Genomic DNA, 16,676 nt, shown 5'->3' on the forward strand with positions numbered 1-16,676 from the left:
TATATTTCTGTTTTTGTGCCAGTACCAAACTGTCTTGATTACTGTAGCTTTGTAATATAGTCTGAAGCCAGGGAGCCTGATTCCTCCAGCTCCATTTTTCGTTCTTAAGATTGCTTTAGCTATTCGGGGTCTTTTGTGTTTCCATACAAATTGTGAAATATTTTGTTCTAGTTCTGTGAAAAATGCCAGTGGTAGTTTGATAGGGATTACATTGAATCTGTAGATTGCTTTGGGTAGTAGAGTCATTTTCACAATGTTGATTCTTCCAATCCAAGAACATGGTATATCTCTCCATCTATTTGTATCATCTTTAATTTCTTTCATCAGTGTCTTATAATTTTCTGCATACAAGTCTTTTGTCTCCTTAGGTAGGTTTATTCCTAGATATTTTATTCTTTTTGTTGCAATGGTAAACGGGAGTGTTTTCTTAATTTCACTTTCAGATTTTTCATCATTAGTGTATAGGAATGCAAGAGATTTCTGTGCATTAATTTTGTATCCTGCTACTTTACCAAATTCCTTGATTAGCTCTAGTAGTTTCCTGGTAGCATCTTTAGGATTCTCTATGTATAGTATCATGTCATCTGCAGACAGTGACACCCTCAGTCTTCCTCCATCTCTTATGCCTGATTTTCCATTCTTAGAACTTTTTATTCTTCTCTCAAGTAACACCAATCTTAAAATTCAAATTAGTCCCAGCTTCTGGATGAAATCTCAGGTGATGTTACTGGCCTGCCATTATGCACAGAGACAGCAAAATCAAGCTCTTAGATGTACCAGGTTGAGTTCCCCTGGAGTCTTGGGACTGATGTCTGGTACCACACTTGAAGATGGAAAGGACAGATGGGACATGTTCAACATGGGAAAGAGCCTGAAGATTATGAAAAAGAAGGAAATGATCATTTTGCCTAGAGAGAAGGGAGCTCAGGGGAGGCAAATGTTTTATAGGTTCAGGAAAACAAGGAAACAGACTTATTTTGGCATCAGGGAAGAAAAGTTAAACTGATGGGTACATATGCTGGACAGCTTAGGGCCCAGAAAAAAAAAAATGCTAGCCATAAAAGTTGTTCAGTGCTGCCTTAGGAAGTACTTAGACTGAGGATGTTGTGCTGGGAGAGCCCTGCCAAACTGGCAGAACTTGGAGCACTTCAGAATCTTGGGCCAGCCTTCTCATTTTATCAATGAGTGATCCAAAGCCCAGAGAGCACGACTTGTCACGTGACCTTCCGTCTTTCACCACGACGAAATTCTGTTTAAATGACCTGTTTTATGGGATTATGAAAGGCCCGTGGGAAAGACCATCTCAGAGAACACGCTGCAGCCCTTCAAGAACTGTCTTACCTTCCCCTTCTCTCTAATTCGGGATCTAGCTCCGAATAAATGTAAATGGTACATTTACAGTGACCTAATCCTACTGCTTATATGCTTTGAAAAACAAAACAACCAAACAAAAAACTTCCAGGGGGCTTCCCTGGTGGCGCAGTGGCTGGGAGTCTGCCTGCCAATGCGGGGGACACGGGTTCGAGCCCTGGTCTGGGAGGATCCCACATGCCGCGGAGCAACTGGGCCCGTGAGCCACAACTACTGAGCCTGCGCGTCTGGAGCCTGTGCCCCGCAACGGGAGGGGCCGCGATAGTGAAAGGCCCGCGCACCGCGATGAAGAGCGGCCCCCGCACCGCGATGAAGAGTGGCCCCCACTTGCCGCAACTAGAGAAAGCCCTCACACGAAAACTAAGAGACCCAACACAGTCATAAATAAATAAATAAATAAAATAAATAAAGTATTAAAAAAAAAAAAAAAAAAAAACTTCCAGGATTTCCAGTTCTTGTCTGACCCCTCAAGTAAAAATCCCCAGGCTTCACATACATCTGGAACTTCTATTTCCTTTTGTACTGTGTCTTGAAAAGGTATTTCTACAGCAAATCAAGATGCTTAATCAAGTCCAATCAAGATGTTCAAATCCTATCTTACCTACTGAAAGGGATGCAAACCTTCATTTATTCACTCACTTGAAAACATGAGTTCCTTCCATGTTAAATATAAGCGTTATAGAAATGAACAAGATAAAATCCCCACCCTCTAGTAGCTTCATAGAGTAATGACATGGGAAGGGACCCCTGTACCCTACTGTGTCATAAGTGCTATAGTGTGGGACTCTCCAAGGTGAAGGGAAGAGGAAGTGCAGAGTCCTGAGGCATCAGGAATGGTCATGCCCCACATACAGTTGGACTGTTGCACCGGGAGCTTAAGGATGGATGGACTGACAACAGATGTGGGTGGGACGTTTGGCTGAGACTATGCATGCCATGTTGAGGAACTTGTATTTTATTCGGAAACTAATGTGCATTAGGGGATATTTTTAAAGGAAGGAAAGGACATGGTGATATTTTGCTTTTAGAAAGAGACTACTGTTACAAATGGGGAAGACCAATTTCCCATAATCCCCATAGTAACATCCAATTTTATATTATGCTAAAAATTATTCCACTCATTACAGTATGTTCAGTGGGCTCCTCTTTTGGCTACATAATGTAAGCTACTAGTTTTCAAACTATATATATATATATATATATATATATATATACACACACATATATATATATACATATATATATATAGTGATTAAACAATTTTTATAATATTTGCACATTCATATTCAAAGTAGCATTATTCACAGTTGCCGAAAAGCAACCCGAGTATCCATCGACAGATGAATGAATAAACAAAATGTGATATATACATTATACATACAAAGGAATAATATGCAACCTTAAAAAGGAAGGAAATTCTGATACATGTTACAGCATAGTTGAACCTTGAGGACATTATGCCGAGTAAAATAAACCATTCACAAAAGGACAAATATGGTATGATTCCATTTAGATGAGGTACCTAGAGTCATCAAATTCGAAGAGACAGAGAGGAGAATGGTGGTTGCCAGGGGCTGGAGGACGAGAAAATGGGAAGCTATTGTTTAAGAGACACTGAGTTTCAGTTGTAGAAAATAAAAAGTTCTGGAGATGGATGGTGGTGATGGCTGCACAACAATGAGAATGGATTAATGCCACAGAACCGTACATTTGAAAATGGTTAAAATGGTAAATTTTGTGCTATGCATATTTTATCACATTTAAAAATTCTATAATATGTAAACAGGAGGCAAAATTCAAATCCAGTTCGGACAGAATTCTGGGGTAAATTTCCACACTGTCCAACCTGTCAGTCACTGTCTTCCTTCCATCTTCCTCTGGATTACTTCTCAGCTGCATTTCTCCTCTTAAAAAATGATATACCTGTCCTCTTCTGGTTCATATAAAACAGAGACCAGTTCTACTGTTTGTCAAACCCAAATGACCAGAAGGTCTGTGAGATCATTTCATACAACCCACATATTTATTTATACCAGGAGACAAAATTGGGCCAACTCTTGTCCATTTCATTCTGTTGAATCAGGGAAATTCCATCTCTCTCATTGCGTGTGATCATACTCCTAGGGCCTCAGGTAAACGGACAGTCTGCCATAAGTCTCCCTCATACTTGGCAAGAGACCAGGAGCTCAGACATCTTCGAAGAGAGCGAGAGGGAATGTCTGCGAATGGAACCATCCCAGAGACCTCTCTGGACCACTCTTGGTTGGAAACCAGGGAGGATGTTTGCTGCAGAGTAGGACTCCAGGAACCTAATGCCTGCTGAGATGACACCAGAAGACAAACCAAGTGAATAAATGGAAGGTGTTATCAGAAATAAATGCCATGAAGAATTAGAGGAAGGTAGAGCAGCCCAAGTGCCACAGAAAGAATGCTAAACTGGAGCCAGGTGTCCTGGGTACAATCTGCTCTGTGATTTGGGGCAATTATCTTCACCTCTCTGAGCCATAGGAGCCTTACTTGTAAAATGAACACACTACAGAGTTATACACATAGGAAATGAGATGATCCTTCGGGTATGCTAGCAAGAGGTGGTCCAGCTCTACATTATGCGCACATCTCTCCTTGACACACATCTGTGCATCTCTCCTGCAAAAGCTAATACCACACATTTTCCCCATGTATGTCACTATCTTGCTGAATGCCTACTGTGTGCTAGATGTTGTGCTGACTGCACATCTTAGATCTCATTCTTGCCTTTACTTTCAATTCATGAATTGCTTTTGGGATTTCCCTCTGACTTCTTCTTTCAAGTCCATCTTGTCTTGCAGGTTTTGAACCATACCTTGGAAGAAAAATTGTCATTCAAGTCCTGACTATGGCTAGCACCAAATAATGCTCACAGGTCTCCTAGAGGTCTTCCTTTCCTTACTCGTTCCTAAGTGGGCTTGCATATTAAATTGTCATGCTACTCACTACACTTACTTATCTGCTGAGGGCATCATATCGGGTGGGGGACTAGCCAGGGCCTTAACAGTCAGACAAAATGATCATCATTTCATTTCTCCAAATGATTCTGACTCCCTCTTGAAGATTTCTTTAAGTGATGCCTTCAAAGATCATTTTTTTTTAAGAGAAATTGCAAGGCTTTGAAGTATGTTGAGCAGCTGATAGTATGTATGTATGTATGTATGTATGTATGTATGTATTTATTTATTTATTTATTTATTTATTTAATTATTCATGGCTGTGTTGGGTCTTCGTTTCTGTGCGAGGGCCCTCTCCAGCTGCGGCGAGCGGGGGCCACTCCTCATCGCGGTGCGCAAGCCTCTCACCGCCACGGCCTCTCCCGTTGCGGAGCACAGGCTCCAGACGCGCAGGCTCAGTAGTTGTGGCCCACGGGCCCAGCCGCTCCGCGGCATGTGGGATCCTCCCAGACCAGGGCTCGAACCCGTGTCCCCTGCACTGGCAGGCGGACTCCCAACCACTGCTCCACCAGGGAAGCCCCCAAAGATCATTTTTAAATGCACATTTAGAAAATGTTTATTCTTTGGGGGAAGAAACAATCAGTAGATGATATTTACACCTGATTATGTCCAATAACCAGGGACTGGCTTTCAAGGATTTTAAATGTGGAGAAGACATTTGAGATCATTTGGGCCAGAGGTGGTGAACTTAAATGTCCGCCAAGGCCAGGAAGGGAAAGTCAAATATTCAGGCAGTTTGTACAATGATGTGATAAGAGCTGGGTTGGAAAGTGAAAGGATTCATGAGAACACAGAGGTAGGGAACATAACCCAGCCTAGTGGTCACAAAAAGCCTTCCAAGCCTGAGAAAGAGTTACAAAGGAGGGTGATGGATCGATGGATGACAACGAGGACAGCATTCCCTGGAGTCTGTAACCAAACCGCACATTCCCAAGGGGAAGAGGGAAGTTATCATTTGACCATCCCAATAGGTGGCATTTTAATAAATTCCAGCTTTGTGTTTTGGGAAGAGGCATAACACAGTTTATTTCCAGCCTTCCTGTCATTAAATACATTGAAGAAACTGAAAGCCCATTTGTCGGTGATGGCATTGAATGAACTCAGTCTCCAAGTGGGATTCAAAATGCTGTCCTGGTTGACAGATTTTTGGGAGAACAGACTTTGGAACCAAACCGTTGGTGTGTGATGCCTAGCTCTACCACTTACTAGTTTGCGTGTTCTTGGGTGAGTTCTTCTTACCCTTTTCTGTGCTTCAGTTTTCTCCTTATAAAATGGGAATCATAATAGTACCTGATTGTAGGGTTGTTGTAAAGATTAAACTGTAAAATTGCAAAAAGCATTTAGAATGGTGCCTGGTACCTAGTAGTCATTTAATGTAGTCACAATTATAACTATTATAGAGGTTGGATTCAGTGATCTTTAAAGTCCCTTCCAGTTCTGGGATGACATGATTCCACAGGGAGATCATTAAATCTGAAGGTCTATATATGCATTTGCAGTGGGGATGAGGGGATGGTGAAAACAAATGAAAAAGTTAAAAACAACTCTAGTGATGAGGAATCCACCTGGTGGATTCAATGATGCTTTCAGTGAGAGCTCCCCATCCTTTTTAGAAGTTGAGAATTGTTCATAAGAACAGGAGAGAGAGATAGGGAGGGAGAGAGAGAGAGAAAGGAAGAGATAAAGAGGAGACAAGTGATGAAAATTTCCAGTCTGGAGGACCAGAACTAGTTTGTTTGTTCATTCAACAACCATTTTGTGATCATCTTCTATGTGCCTGGACTTGCCCTAGATGCAGGGGTACACGAAGGATTAAGACGCAGTGAAAGCACTAGCGCTAAAGGAAATCGGGAGAGACTGAAGTAGAATGGAAATGTGCCATTAATGCCACCTGGGATGCATCCAGGTCTCTGTCATCTCTCATTTGAATTCCTGTAACAGCCTCCTGACTGACCTCCTTGCCTCGCATCTTGTCCTTCCTCACCCACTCTCCTCGTTGCATAGCAGAGGGCTCTAGACGATGCAGATCCGTGCCACTCCGTTGTTTATTTAGTGTCGCCATGGTCTACAGGATCTTACAGCATCTGGTCCTGGTACACTTCTCCTGGTCCCCTTCTTGCCTCTCCATCCCCACCCCCATCCCCGCACTTTCTTCCCGTTCTTGAACCTCTCATAGCTTACCTCCAGGCTTTCACAGTACTGTTCACTTGATGGCAGCAGGCTTCCCCTGACACAGCCTGGCTAAATCCTACTCATCCTTCAAGCCTTGGCTTAGATTTCACTTCCTCCAGGAAGACTTCTGGGATGCCCTCTGATATATGTACACACACAGACACACTCACAGATCTAGATTAGGTGACCCTCCTCTGAGACCCCTCAGTGCCCTGTACCTCCCTATTGGAACACTTATCATAAGGCTTTCTAATGTCCCTTGTCTCCCCTAAACACTAAGCTACACACATTCACCTACCATGACTGTCTCGTCCACCACTTGCTCCCAGCATATCCCAGAGTCTCTAGCACAGAGTCAGCGCTCAGAAAATGTTTGGTGCTGTGCCTTTCCGTCTAGGAATGGCAACCCAAGACCATGACCAGTGAGCTCCCCAATACCAATCTCTCTGTCCCCCACCACTGATCTGAGAGCCTAATTCCCCCCTACTGTGACCCTCTCCTTCTGCACAAATCTTTCTTCCTCTCCTTCTCTTTTACCTCCCATCAGTTTTGGAGCCAGTCTTTGCTGTGCTAGACTTGTGTTCACTTAGAAGCCATGGCTAAACATGGCCACACCAATCCTGGCATCCAGGCTTCCAATCACCCAGATCCTTGGTGACCTGAAAACAAAACATCTGGGCAACTGACTCATCTTGGTTTTCTTTTCATCCACATGGTTTGGCACTAGTTAGGACTGCTGAAGGTTGGGCACTGAATCCCTGATGCCGTGACAATTTTCCTCTTGTCTCTTGAAATCATCAAAGACTTGTATACATGGGCGAGGCTTTTTTAATCAGGGAACAGCTGGTTGTGGTGGGGGATCTATTTGTTGCACCCACTATTAATTAGTAACATCTTAAAAAGTGGAACCAGTAAAGGGAAAAAGGAAAGCTTCTGACTGGGAGGAAGAATTGGAAGCCATATGTAAAAGCTGTGGGCAGCGAAGGCTGGATTCACATGGCATGACTGAGGATTCTCAGGTGAAAGGCAAATATTTCTCCTCCATGACTTTAGAGAATGAAGTTGTGATCAAAAGTTTCAGGGAAGATGATTTTAGACTATCAACAAAAAGGACTGAATCAGAAGATACTATTTTTGTTGTTGTTTTGCAACAAACATTTACTATACACCTATGCATTCTGGGCCTGTCCCTCAACAAGGCATGTGAAGAGCAGTTATAAGACAGAGTTCTTGCTCTCAAGGAGGTTACAGTGAAATGGAGGAAAATTGACAGAAAACCAGAAGATGCAGTGTTTAAGTGCAATGACACACACGTGCATCGTGGGAGCAGAGGATCAAGGCATCTTTTTTGGGTTTCAGACGTGGTACTACCACTTACTGATGAAGTGATCTTGAGTAAATCTCATAACCTACCTGGCATGATGCGAGTGGACCTAAAAGGATTTAATATAGGCAACAGCATTTTGTAAACTTGCAATTGATTTATCGGGGTTAATGTCCACCATTAAACTGTCCCAGATTCACACAGGGCAATCTTGTAAGTTGTTGAGCTTCTGGTCATTAGAAGTATTTAAGGAAGCCAGATGGCTTCCTGGATAAGGAATGTTTAAAGGGAAATTCCTGCACTGGGGAGAAGCCTATAAATGCCTGAGGATCTCTTATTTACAGCACCTTGTTGTAAATAAGATTAGTGAATTTGATTCTGGTTCTAGAACATAGAAAGTGTGTCAAAGTCAGGAAGCCAGCAGCCATCTGACACTGAAGAATAATCTACTCCGACCAATAGGATCAAGAGGGCCACCCCTGACCCCGCGCTGGCCTTGGCTTCCTGATTAAGAATATTTCATCCTAGGCCACCAGCAAGGAGGAAGGGCAATTTCCCTCTTCATTCTCCAGTGCCCCTTGATCTACTTCCAAAGTTCCTTTTTCTAAAATTTCTGCAACTCCTCCTTCTGTCTTATCCTTCTCTCATCACCAAGTCCTGTTGATTTTACTTCCTAAACATATTTTGATCATCCTCCAGGCATTACCTTTGTTCAGACCTCATCATCTCTCACATTAGTCCTTTGGTGTCTAGTCTTGTCTCTTCACTTCCAGCATCCACCATATTCTTTGAACAATAGCCAGAGTGATCCTTTAGAAATGCAAATCTCATAATATCAGTCCCTTATATGAAACCATTCATTATCTCCCATTGGCCCCAAGATCAAGTTCAAGCTTGCTGGACATCTCATAAGGGCTTTTGATCAACATGCACACTATGCCCTGGTCAGCCAAACCAACGGTACCTTTCAAATTGTCTGTCTGAGACCTTCCACAAGATCTTTGCACATGCTGTTTCCTCTATTGGGAAATGTCAGCCCTCTCCCTATATGTTTAAACTTGTGTTTTCTTCCTCTTTCAAACTTTCCCTAACCTTTGCCCTCTTCACCCCTCATCTAAGTTAGAATTAACCATTTATCCCTTGAGGATTTCCAATACTCCACGTGCACCTCTACTGGAGCAGTTTAAATGCTTCATTGCACTCATTTCTTTACAAAAGTATCTTTCTCTCTACACTGTGATGTCTCTGAAGCCAAAGACTGCATTCCCAGTTGCCTGACATAGTGTTTTTCAATTAAGAAGTGAAACTGCCCAACTACCACTTGATGTTAAAAAATAATAAGCAAACTTACATATTCATTCTTAGGCTTTTTTCATTCTATAAGAAGTTCCAGGCACTGAGCATTGAGCCAAAGATAAAATCAAGCAGATTTTAAGATCTACCCTCTTTCTTCAAGTAGCTCATAATCTCCGGACAGGAACCTGCTAATTAGACTATATAATTAGTGTCATCATGGAGATCTGAAGAATAATCAAGTGAGGCGAGATTTTTCATTTTCCTGTGCCACCTGAGGGCATGGAAAGCATGACTATCAGAAGCCACATCATGAACAAAACATTTCTTCAACAAGAGATAGTCCCATTTATGTTTCTGTGGGATGAGGACACAGATTAAGGGTGAGCTGCTGATCTTTAACAAAATCTCGACTCTGCCCATCAGGGTTCAGATGGCAGGCATATGGGCAGTAGCCAGGGCTTCTCTCCTCCTCTGTGGAAGTTGCAAGCCAGTAGCACTTTGCCCCACCTGGGACCCCATCATCATGAAGGAGAAGGATTCAAGGAGCATATCCAGCCTTTGATGGGTCACCATCTGGAGCTGTCAGATTTCTTTCCCCCAGGAGATAAAGGTGTTGTTTGGAGCTTATTAATTCAGAAAAACAACAACAACAAAATATATAATTACCTCAAAGTTTTATCTGGGAGGGGTGAAAGTTGCAATACCCATGCATAACTTCTCTGAGCAGGTGGCTGTTCATTGAGAACAACGTGAAGGGCATAATAGCCATTCTGCAAGGACGAGGAACACTAATGAGTACTTTTTAAATGGCATGTTAATCTGTGTGGCAGACTTGCTTCTGCTTTGTAGAGACGTGTAGCTCCTTGGATCAGAACCACGCCATTTGCAGAAGCCATAGAATTCCTAACAGTGTCATTATTATGACTGACAACGAGTTGGGCTTATTCATTATCCTAACAAAATTTCTAGGCTTTAAAAGTGTTTCGTGAGCATATCCCACAAAAAAAGATTCAGTTGGCCTAGTGCTATCTACAGGGATTAAGGTAGAGAGGACTGGGCACTTTCATAGGACTCAGGAATCCTGGGATCTTGTCTCAGTTACGCCCACGGTTAGTTGACATCCCCCCCTTCCTCTATTTTCCATTCTCTAAAATGGGGATGGGAGCTACTGGACAAGATAAGCTTCTTTCTAGTTCTGCCTCCCTTGGCATCTGTTTCCACGGGTTTTATTAACTCAGTTGCATCTCACTCCACAGTGATAGTATAATAAAATATTGTAAGGAAATGTTCAGAGGAATTTCATTAGAACATCAGAATTTTCACACTGATGAGATCAGGAATATAGAGCTCTTTGAGTTCTATGGTGCTTAGACCCTACAGTCCACTTTAGTGAAGTCTGATGTTCATTAAAGTGTTTGAATTGTTCCCGAAAGTAATGACAACCATGTCAAACAGGTGACAGAAAATATCTATTATACAACTACTATGACTGTAAGGGATCAAATCAAGTACACAAACTGTACTTAAGCAGACTAACTAGTTGCCATTGTGGCCTGGTTCAGTACTCAGATTATTAATACTGACCATGATAATTCCTGTCTGTCTCTGTATTATGTTCAGAAGACTTTTCAATTCACACATGGTATTTCTTAGTGGATAAAGAGAGCAAGCTATGCAGGGCTGAGTCCTCTTCTGACAGATACTAGCTGTGTGATTTCAGGGGATAATAGTTGTGAAGCTTACAGCACAGCATCTGGCATAACGTGAGTGCTTGGTAAATGTGGGATTAACTGCTGTCATTTACATGTGACCTGTGAGGCAGGCGGGAGGTGGAACAGTTACATTCATGTCCCAAGTGGCCCACTGACCAAGTTTGCTTTAGGCCACTTCTCCTTACTCCTGAATCTATGTTTTGTTCCTGTAATGGCATGTTACTTAAGAAGAAAGAAGGAAGGTGTGTGTGAGAGAGAGAGAGAAAGAGAGAAAGGAAGAAAAGAAAGAAAAATGAGTCCAGTAGCATTCCTTGCTGGTGGTCCCAAGTAAGCAGCGTTTCATTCTACAGATCTGAATGTCAGCACCTCCTGCAAAGGTTCTATTGCCATTATCAAACTAATATTTAGCCTCCCTGGTAACAGACAAAAGGACAAACCTGTATTTATAGCAGAGTATGATACCTGGGCAGAGAGTTTGGGAGCCATGTTAGTGGACAAATCAAGTTCACAACTCAAGTTCGCTTGCTAAGGGGGTGTCTCAGTTTCTTCTCTGCTTGCCTGGCAAGGCAGACACACAAGATGTAGCACAGAGAAAATGACAGGTGGAAATGCAGAAATTATATATTTATTTGCATCAAATTCTAGGTTCCCAGGTTACCTTCCCTAGTCCCTCAGGAGTCTGAAATCTTTTAAAAAAGAAAAAAGAGAGAGAGAAAAAAAAAGTTGCAATGAAAATAAAGAATGTCATTTCTCTTAATTCCCACATGAACTATAGACTGAGAATGAATGAGTCCATTTGGATAGAATGGGATCCCTTGGAACGCATATCTGTGGTTGAAATTGCTCCTTTAAAAGTTGCGTAACTCTCCGTCTATCATTCCATGGGTTCCAGGCATTGGCAACAGGCTGGCTGCGGCGTGAGATACAGACACCAAAGGCAGACAGCCACATCACTGAGCACATACTCTGGTCCAGGCGCTGTGCCAGGGGCTTTAGTGCACTATCTCGTTCGTGCCTTGCCTCACAACACTGCGAAGTAGGCAATTTTAAGCCCATTTACAGATGAGGAAACAGAGACCCAGGGAGAGGTGAGGTCATTTGCCCAGGAGCATGCATCTTGTAATGGACAGAGCCAGGAACTAAACCCATGCTTGTCATGCTCCAAAGCCTGTTTCCAAGACACGAACCCTCCCCAGATCCTTGCATCCTGCTTGGCTGGAGAGGGCATTTGCATAAGACTGCAAAGCTAGAAAGCTGCTTCTGCAGGAGATACTCCCATGAGCAGGGTCTGTGGATATATGGAATCATCTCATTTTCATAACCACACTCTGAAGTGAAGGAGGCATTGTTATTTCCATTTCTCAGATGGTGAAACTGAGATGCAGATGGTTAGAGTGATTGTCAGAAGAATAATGGTGGGATGGCTGCTCAGGTGTTCAAAGAACTTTTCCTCGGGGGTTGGCCTTGAAGATGAGGCGATGAGGGTCTCTTTTCTCCTTCTGATGACTGAAAATGGAAGCATTAGTGGAGAGTAATTAAGAGCAAAGTCTTCAGGTCAGTGCCTTTGGCTAAAATCTCACACAGCCCCCAAAAAGTCATTTAGCCTCTCCTGGTAAGCCTCAGGCTCCCCATCCGAAAAGAACGACTAAGAATCGTGCTTATTTCAAATGGGCATTGAGAAGATTTGATGAGTTCAAGCTTAGCAGAATGCATTGTCTTAGCAAACACTAGCTTGGCGAAAAGAACGTAGGTTAGAGTTTTGGTCTGGACATATATCTTCTAGCCAGGTGATTTGGGGTAAACTGCTCCCTTTTTCTGAACTTGGATTTCCTCATCTTTTAAAACAAGCAGAGCAAAACCAACCTAATTGAGTTGTTGTGAGAATATGTGCCCGCAGGTCCACGCATGGCATACAGAAGGCACTCAACAAGTAATGCTATTCTTAATGGGTATAGATTGATCTCCTCAGAAAGCATTGCTGGATTAGTTTCCCATGTCTTCACTGAACAACAATTAATTGCATGCCTTCAATCTCAGATGATATAAAAAGTGGCCAATTGGACAGTGATTCTGCAATTCCTAGAAAAAACAGAGCCCATTGGACTTCAAGTCCTAGCCCACCATTCTGAACTGTGCCAACAGTAACATGGAGTGACTCCACAGTGTCAACGAGAATGAGGGAAGAATCAAGTGGAAAGGACTCTTAGGGGGAACATCATCCAGGGGTCTTAACAGGATTCCCATTGGAATCAGGATGATGATGGTCAGCCCTCTAAGATCCGACGTAAATTATCAACATGGAGTAACGACTGGTTGGTCACAGGCATCAACCAATCAGAAAGAACATTGGCCCTAGAGAACAGAATAGACAGCGGTCCTAGAGCACAGCCGTACCGGTGCACGCGTGTTGGCTATCAGACTGGGGGCTGGGTAATTTTCTACCGCCAAAATCTATCAAGTTTTCCTTTTGATAGATTCTCAAAAGGAAAGGGAAAGGATTTGTCTAAGGCAACACAGAAATTTAGTGACAAAAATGAGAACACAGCCCAGATTCTTGGCTCTTACAAGAACTCTTCAACCAGTCTAGTCTACCTCATGGTCGTCATTGAACACCACAGAAACAGGTCCAAGCACAAACTGGTCACTTCTCAACATGACCCTGCACATCAACTTTATATGCCCCTTTCTTCTGAAGAACACCAAGCTCTCCACATATACTAGGGCCATTGCCTAAGGCTATTATTGTTGTTGGTGGTTGTGGTATCTATTAATTGTTTGAAGTTAGTGCTTTCATATGTGGTCCAAGTCAGTCGATGGTCTGTCTTCTCTCAGGATTGAGTGGTGTTCTCTCTCAATGTTCATTTCAGTAGTGTTGCCCGTTGATTTCACTGTGGAGGGCTGGCCACTGCTGGTTCTCTGTATCTGTGGATCTAAGGACAGGCTTGGGGCACTGCACAGTAAATCTCCAACTGTTTGAAAGGAACTTTTAAATTTCTCATTGATGTCATTTGTCCTAAAGGTTAAAAACTTGGGCTTTGGAGGCAAGCATACCTGGTTTTTTGTTGTTACAAATTCATGGGTGTTCTAAAGCTCCTTTTCTTCTCTGTAAAATGGAGGTAGTCATATTACCTGCCTCTTAGTATTGTTACAAAGATTAAATGATGTTATATATAAGCACTCACCACCTATAAGCAAACAATAAATTTCAACTATTAGAGACAAAGATGATAATTTGAAAGTGAAAAATCGTGTTAGACAGCTAGCCAGACCTTGGCACAGTGCCAGGCATATAGTTGATAATTGATAAATAATTGTTGAATGAATAAGTAAATTATCATCATCTGCATTAAGAAAGGCAGTGTTATAGTGGAAAAAATATTGGCTTGGGAGCGAGAAAACCAGACAATTATCTCTTTGGAGTGGTTTAGATGTGTGACTTTGGGAGAATCTCTTCCTCTCTGTGAGTCTTCATCTGCAAAGTGAGAGGGCTAGACTTAACAGGAGGCAAGGCACTTTTAATTTAAAAAAATATATATATATATTATATATATATATATATATGTCAATGGGCTGATGCAGCACATACTAACATCATCCTCATATTCGATCTAGGTAGAGTTATGTCCGCATGACAAGGTAAGTAGCAATACAAGGTAATGCATGATAGTGCTGGCTGAATGGTTTGAAGATTAACTGATTGGTGGAGGGTGTGAGTGAGCTTTCCTGAAAGAGCTACAGCTTTCTTCAGCTGAGTTTTAAGAATTTGAAGGACTCCACATATAAGTGATATCATATGGTATTTGTCTTTCTCTGTCTTACTTGCTTCACTCAGTATGACAGTCTCTAGGTCCATCCATGTTGATGCAAAGTGGTACAAATGAACTTATTTACAAAAGAGAAATAGAGTCACAGATGTAGAAAACAAACTTATGGTTACCAAGGAGGAAAAGGGGGAAGGGATAAATTGGGAGATTGGGATTGACATATACACACTACTATATATAAAATAGATAACTAATAAGGACCTACTGTATAGCACAGGTAACGCTACTCAATACTCTGTAATGGCCTATATGGGAAAAGAATCTAAAAAAGAGTGGATACATAAATATGTATAACTGATTCACTTTGCTGTACACCTGAAAGTAACACAGCATTGTAAATCAACTATACTCCAATAAAATTTAAAAAAAAAAAAAATAAAAGGCACATGCAAACGAATAGAAAACAACAACAACAACAGAAAAGAATTTGAAGGACTCAAGCTGAGGTAAGATGAAAGAAGCAGGGCATTATTCTGGAAGTCACACGTAGGCAGGAGTTACAGAGGTTCCCAAAGAGTTCACCCAGTGTTCACTGATCTCCTATTCAGCATAAACCATAGGGAGTTAACCCCATGGGGGATCTCAAAAGGCAGAAAACTCAGGCTCATCTTTAAGAAGCTTAAGACCTGTCACAGAAAGCAAGACAAGGACATAAATCCAACAGTGTAGGAGAGGAAACAAAGCTAAATAATCCTCTGGGAATGATTTATTTTAATATTTAATAAAGAATAATGTTATGGAGAAGGTGACATTTGCACTAGATTGGAGAAAAGCACGTAGGTTAGAGTTTGGGTTTGGACATATATCTTCTAGCCAGGTGATTTGGGGTAAACTGCTCCCTTTTTCTGAACTTGGATTTCCTCATCTTTTAAAACAAGCAGAGCAAAACCAACCTAATTGAGTTGTGAGAATATGTACCCACAGGTCCATGAATGGCATACAGAAGGCACTCAACAAGTAATGCTATTCTTAATTGGTATAGATTGATTTCATCAGAAAGCATTGCTGGATTAGTTTTCCATGGAAAGGCCTTCACTGAACAACAATTAATTGCATGCCTTCAATCTCAGATGATATAAAAAGTGGGCAATTGGACAGTGATTCTGCAACTTCTGGAAAAAACAGAGTTGAAAGCATTGTCCATTATGTGACTTAAGGCCTCTTCTCAAATAAGCCACAGGATACATTTGTCCTGGAATTAAGTGGAAGGGTTTATCACACATTTTATTTTCCATTCAACAAAAAAAGGTGAAACATACCGAATGAAGAAAACTCCCACCATTGCCCATTTCTGATTTCTCACAAAGCATCCTTTTCTGCAAGATTATGGAGATATTCTGATTCCAATTTTAAATGTACGAAGATTAAAGGTAGATTGGGGCAGGCACCCGCCAAGCAGTTAAGAATGTGGACTTTGAAGTGAGATAGACTTGGGTTCACGTGTCATAAAAATCCAACCAACTTTACTGAGCCTCATTTTTTTCTTTTAATCAGCAAAATGGGAATAAGAAAAGCTACAGATTGTACTTTTGAGGATTAAATGAAATCATCTATGTAACCACTCAAGATAGTATCTTTCATAATAAATTCTAGGTAATTATTATTAGTGAAGAGAATAAAAGATAGAATTCTTAAAATTACATGTTTTTCTACAAATAGAAAAAAAATGCAGTGTCCAGCAGTGATCATCGTCAACTAAAATTCTCAGCTTAAGAAATGCCTTGGGCATCTGAGTTGAATAAAATGAAGCTCTTTGGTGTGCGTGAGCCGAAGGACCAGGGTTGGAGTCTAGAAGTTGCTGTTTCAGCTTCCTGGTCATAAATCTGCAGGAAGACTAGAAGAGAACTCCAGTTCATTCCAGGGCCAGCACTCGGGGACACAAAAGTTTCAAAAAACTAGAGAGGAAAGCATCTGGAGCTCGCCAGCTGCACCTCCAGCCAGAGTGGTCCCTAACCCCCATCTAGCCATCCCCACCTCAGGCATGACAGTGTGA

The sequence above is a fragment of the Balaenoptera acutorostrata genome, chromosome 6 (assembly GCF_949987535.1).
Source record: "Balaenoptera acutorostrata chromosome 6, mBalAcu1.1, whole genome shotgun sequence".
In the NCBI taxonomy this organism is placed as follows: domain Eukaryota; kingdom Metazoa; phylum Chordata; class Mammalia; order Artiodactyla; family Balaenopteridae; genus Balaenoptera; species Balaenoptera acutorostrata.